Genomic DNA, 6,000 nt, shown 5'->3' with positions numbered 1-6,000 from the left:
GAGAACAGGCCACGTCTAGCTTAACAATAACCCAAATGCTACATTACCTACAAAAGCTGCTGCTTCCTAAAAGTTTATGAACTAAGTATGAAATTTCCTACCCATAAAGTCACAATATTGATGTACCTGTGTATAGAAAGAGAGATGATAAAATGACCATTATCTAGCAGAGAAAAAGAGTGAAGCTGAAGGTTGAGGGGAACAATAGCAAGAATAAGCCAGGAGTGGAGAGGGATGCAGGTAGTAGATGGACAGAGGACCTAAATTGCTAATGGGAAAAGCTACATGATGGGCACGGGATGTTCACTGCAGAATTAGGGCAAGTCAGCTTTAAGTGTGTTTAAGTGTGAAAACTTTCATATAAAATGTTTGAAAAACCACCGAGCAATAAGACTATACAAGAACTCTATGCCTTCATTAAGGCATCCGGGCAAAAGGAACATGAAGAGAAAAGCAGCTATGAAGATTTTTCCTAAATTTGGAATGAAAAACATTGTAGAGAGGCAGTTAATGGGAAAAGACAAAAAGTCAAATTTAAAATTTAATGTGGAACTGCAGTTACTTTTACCTTAGCAAAGAAAAGAAAACAAGCTTTAAAAAACTGAGATTATAACCAGGAAGCTGGGCATCTTACATTTTTTGACCATACTACTGGTCACTTTTAGGTAGCTACAATATGTGGATACCACCACACCCAAAAAGAATGGCTAAAAATAATATCGAAATTAAAATACCCATGGCTGACAAGTATGTGGCGCAACTGAGACTCTTATATATTGTTACTGGGAGTGTAAACTGGTAAAACTTATTTGGAATTACTTCCCAATGTGTAACAGCAAAGTTTTAACAATGTATACATCAGCAATCTTGTAAAAGATCAAGAAAAATATGTGTATATGGCCAAGAAATGAATAGAATGCTCCTAATTCTTAACAGCCCCAAACCAGAACTAATCCATATACCCACTAAAAGTAGAATAATAATAATAATAAAAGCCCTAATTACATACTCCAGTAGTATGAACAAAATATTGCTACATGCAAACAAATGGATCAACCTCATAATCACAATGTTGAAAAAAATATATACTGTCTGATTCTACTTATATAAAATTTGAAATGAGGCAAATCTAACCTGTGGTATTACAGATTAGGAGAATGGTTCAATGAGGGAGAAGGATGGGGCAAAGACTGGAGGTGATAGGAAAGGGATCTGTGGCACTGGTGGTGGTATATTTTTTAACCTGGGTGGTTAGCTCTGTGGGCAGTTCACTTTGTCATAATTCACTGAGCTTCATACTGTTTTGTATATATTTTTATGTGTGTATTCAACAACATTTTTAAATGCACAAGAATTTTTTTCCACAGTAGAAAAATTAGTTACAAAAAGCCTGATTTAAATTTTTACATATAATTTGTCAAAAATTAACAAAAAGACTAACTTGCAAAGTGCAATCAAATTATTTTCCCCTAACGATTAATGAACATCTTGACAAAGAAAAAAGCCAAACAACTGCTAGTGCCTTGCACCTGTAATCCTAGCTACTTGGGAGGCTGAGATCAGGAGGATCAGGGTTTGAGGCGAGCTTGGGTGAATAGTCTGCAAGACCCCATCTCCAAAATAACTTGAGCAAAATGGGCTGACAGAGTGGCTCAAGTGGTAGAGTGCCTGGTTTGCAAGCATGAAATCTTGAGTTCAAACTCCAGTCCCACAAAAAAAAAAAAAAAAAAGCCTTTGGTTTCATGAGTTCAATAAATCATAATAGTACTTTTCAAACTTTTAATCACATGTTAAGTGTTCTTTCTTGTAGTTGGTTGCCTCACAAATGAAGCTAGAAAGACTAAACTGAAATCTGCAGGACATTTAAAAGCAGCTAGCAAAATTTCCTAGGCCTGAAGCATGCTGAGCATATACTCTACCCCTGAGCTGTACCCAAACCCCTAACAATTTCCTTTCTAATGTAAATTTTTAAAATTTTTTTTGGTTTTAAAATGAATGTAATTGTTTTGTTTTATACAATGATACTCTTTCCTCTTTTTTGTGCAATGTTGGGGATGCCAGGCAAATACTCTACCACTGAGCTACAACCCCAGTCATATTTGTTCAAGTTACAATTTTATGTATTCCTTACTTTTTTTGAGATGACTTAACAAAAAGGACAGACACTATCACTTCAATGCCCTTACTAGATGAGAAAGAATTTGTAAGTTGCATAAGGAAAAAGGAATTTAGAATACAAATAAACACATGTTTATCTCCATTCCTTACCAAAATAGGTAAAAAAAAAAAAGTTTTCTAGAGAAACTAAACCATAAAGGCTTTGCACATACAGACATATGTCTCACATAAAGCAAGACCTTATCTTAAAAATAATCAATGCAAAAAGGACTGGCAGAGTGGCTCAGGTGATAAGAGCACCTCTCTAGCAAGTACAAGCCTTGGGTTCAACCCCCCACAGTACTAAAAAAAAATCAAAAAAACCCCCAAAAAACACCCAAAGCCAAAAAACTTCCCATTGCAAATAGATCTCTAGACAGAAAGAATCCACTAAAACAATATGCCCACTTCAATGAAAACAGTAGAACACTAATCTTCAACATACACTACAATAATCAAATTAGTATGGTATTAGTATAAAAACAACATGGAGATAAATACAACAGAATAAAGATCCTAGAAGAAAACCTATGTATTTATAACCAGCTGATTTGACAAAGGTGCTAAGAACATGTATGGGAGAAAAAACAGTCTTTTCAATAAGTTGTGCTATGAAAATTGAGCATCTACATGCAGAAGAATGAAACTAGATCTCGGTCAGCAATTATAAAAATCAACTCAAAATGCATTAGATTTAACCATATGAACCTATGAAACTACTAGGAGAGAATATAGGGGAAATGCTTCAGGTTATGGGAATGGGCAAGGTCTTTTTGGACAAGACTCCAAAGTCACAGTAAACAAAACAAAAAACTGACAAATGGAATTACATCAAACTAACCTTTTGCAGGAGAAAAACAGAGGGATGAACCAATTTGGATTATAATACCTATATACATGGAAATGTCAATGAAACACCTGTATAGCTATCTTAAACAAATAAAAATGTCATTTTTTTTAAAACAAAAATGGGGAACAGGAAGGCAAAACAGGTCCTTTCTGGGGGCTGGTACCAGTGGGAGTGGGGAGGACATAAGGAAAGGGTACAGGATGAATATGGTGGAAATATCATGTACTCTTGGATACAAATGGAAAAAAATCAGACCTGTGGAAACTATTCTAGGAGTAAGGGTGGGGGGATACAGGAAAATGATGGGGAGGGGGAATTCAACTATGATATATTTTGAGAACTTTTGCAACTGTCACAATGTACCTCCAGTACAAGAATAAAAAAAGCTTTTGCACAGCCAGGAGACAATCATCAGAGTGAACAGACATGTTACACAGAAGAAAATGTTATGGTTTGGATCTGAAATCTCCCCTAAAGGCTCATGTGTTGAGGACCAGCAATGTTTAGAGGTAGGGCTTTGGGGAAGTACTTGGGTCATGAGGTCTCTGAACTCATGTGCTTGTTTTCCATGGTAGGTTTGAACTCAGAGCCTGTGCTTGCTAAGCAGGTGGTCTACCACTTGAGAGCCACACACTCAGCCTGACAGATTCATAATTTGGTAGAAATGTTAGGAGGTGGAGCTTAGTTGGAAGAACCAAGTCATGAGGTATTATTGTCCCTGTCCCCTTCCTTTTTTCCTGTTTTTGCTTCTTGGCCACAATGAGATGAGCAGCATCCTCCAAGGCATGTTGGTCACCATGATGGACTACTTCACCACAGTCCTACAAACAGTGGAGGCAGGCAATCATGGACTGAAACCATGAGTCAAAATAAGCCTTTCTTCCTTTTAAATTGTTTCTCAAGTATTCTACCACAGTGATACAGTTAACCAAGACAGAAAATGAAATCGGTATGTTGAAGACACATCTGCATTATCCTGTTTATTGCAGGACCATTCTCAATAGCCAGAAATAGAAACATACTAAGTATCCATTCATCAATTGGTGAATGGATAAAAAAATATGGAACATATGCACAATGGAATACTATTAAGCTATAAAAAGAAGGAAATTCTGTCATGTGTGACAAAGTAGCTGGAACTGGAGATTATGCTAAGAGAAATAAGTCAGGTACAAAAAGACAAGTACCACATGATCTTACTCCTGTGGAATCTAAAAAAGTTGATCTTATTAAAAGTAAAATTATGTTTACCAGAAACTGGGGAAAATAGGAGGGAGGGAGGGAAGGAGAGAAAAGTTAGCAATGAATACAAAGGTACAATTAGGCAGGAACAAGAAGCTCTCCAGTGCTATTGCAAAGTATGGTGGTGACTACAGATAACAATTATATATGCCAAAAGACTAGGAGAAGGGATTCTAATTAAGAAATGTTTATGGATAGGTATTTTTAACGGATTTAAACATCACACAATGTATATGTGTACTAAAATGTCACAAGGCACCCTAATAATATGTACAATTTTTATGCATCAGTTAAGGGGGGGGAAGCCTATCTAAGACATCGTCCTCATCAAATTTAAAAATATCAGAAATAAAGAGAATAAGATTCTACCTCACCCCTGTTAGAATAGCCATCATCAGCAACACCACCACCAACAGGTGTTGGCGAGGATGCGGGGAAAAAGGAACCCTCTTACACTGTTGGTGGGAATGTAAACTAGTACAACCACTCTGGAAAAAAATTTGGAGGCTACTTAAAAAGCTAGACATCGATCTACCATTTGATCCAGCAATACCACTCTTGGGGATATACCCAAAAGACTGTTACTCCAGAGGCACCTGCACATCCATGTTTATTGCGGCACTATTCACAATAGCCAAGTTATGGAAACAGCCAAGATGCCCCAGCACTGATGAATGGATTAAGAAAATGTGGTATCTATACACAATGGAATTTTATACAGCCATGAAGAAGAACGAAATGTTATCATTCGCTGGTAAATGGATGGAATTGGAGAACATCATTCTGAGTGAGGTTAGCCTGGCCCAAAAGACCAAAAATTGTATGTTCTCCCTCATATGTGGACATTAGATTAAGGGCAAACACAACAATGGGATTGGACTTTGAGCACATGATAAAAGCGAGAGCACACAAGGGAGGGGTGAGGATAGGTAAGACACCTAAAAAACAGCTAGCATTTGTTGCCCTTAACGCAGAGAAACTAAAGCAGATACCTTAAAGCAACTGAGGCCAATAGGAAAAGGGGAACAGGTACTAGAGAAAAGGTTAGATGAAAAAGAATTAACCTAGAAGGTAACACCCACGCACAGGAAATCAATGTGAGTCAATGCCCTGTATAGCTATCCTTATCTCAACCAGCAAAAACCCTTGTTCCTTCCTATTATTGCTTATACTCTCTCTACAACAAAATTAGAAATAAGGGCAAAATAGTTTCTGCTGGGTATTGAGGCGGGGGGGGGGGGGAGAGGGAGGGGGCGGAGTGGGTGGTAAGGGAGGGGGTGGGGGCAGGGGGGAGAAATGAACAAAGCCTTGTATGCACATATAAATAATAAAAGAAAAATGAAAAAAAAAAAAAAAAAAAAAGAAATAAAGAGAAGACTGCAAGAGTGTCCAGAGGGGAAAACAGATCAACTAGAAAGATATCGATCCAGGCGCTAGTGGCTGATGCCTGTAACCCTAGCTACTCAGGAGACAGACATCAGGAGGATCAAGATTTGAAGTGAGCCCAAATAGTTCACGAGACCCTATCTCAGAAAAAAACCTTCACCAAAAAGGGTTGGTGGAATGGCTCAAGGTGTAGGCCCTGAGTTCAAACCCCAGTACAAAAAAAAAAAAAGAAAAAAAGAAATTGAACCCTAAATAGTACTGTACTTGGATCCTAGAAACACTGGAGCGGTTGTGACTTTTAAAGGAAAATGATTTTTCAAACTAGAATTTTATATCTAGCTAAAATATCAAGAGTAAAAGTAGGA

At 37.4% G+C, this 6,000-nt stretch overlaps 1 protein-coding gene across 2 annotated transcripts in view; it reads right to left on the bottom strand.

The window, feature by feature from the left end:
• The window catches only part of Arid2 (AT-rich interaction domain 2), a 146,155-nt gene that overhangs the window by 3,340 nt on the left and 136,815 nt on the right, over positions 1-6,000 (bottom strand). The window lies entirely within an intron of this gene.

Source organism: Castor canadensis, chromosome 8, assembly GCF_047511655.1.
Source record: "Castor canadensis chromosome 8, mCasCan1.hap1v2, whole genome shotgun sequence".
In the NCBI taxonomy this organism is placed as follows: Eukaryota; Metazoa; Chordata; class Mammalia; order Rodentia; family Castoridae; genus Castor; species Castor canadensis.
Note: the sequence above shows the minus strand (reverse complement) of the source record. Positions and strands in the feature narration are given on the sequence as shown.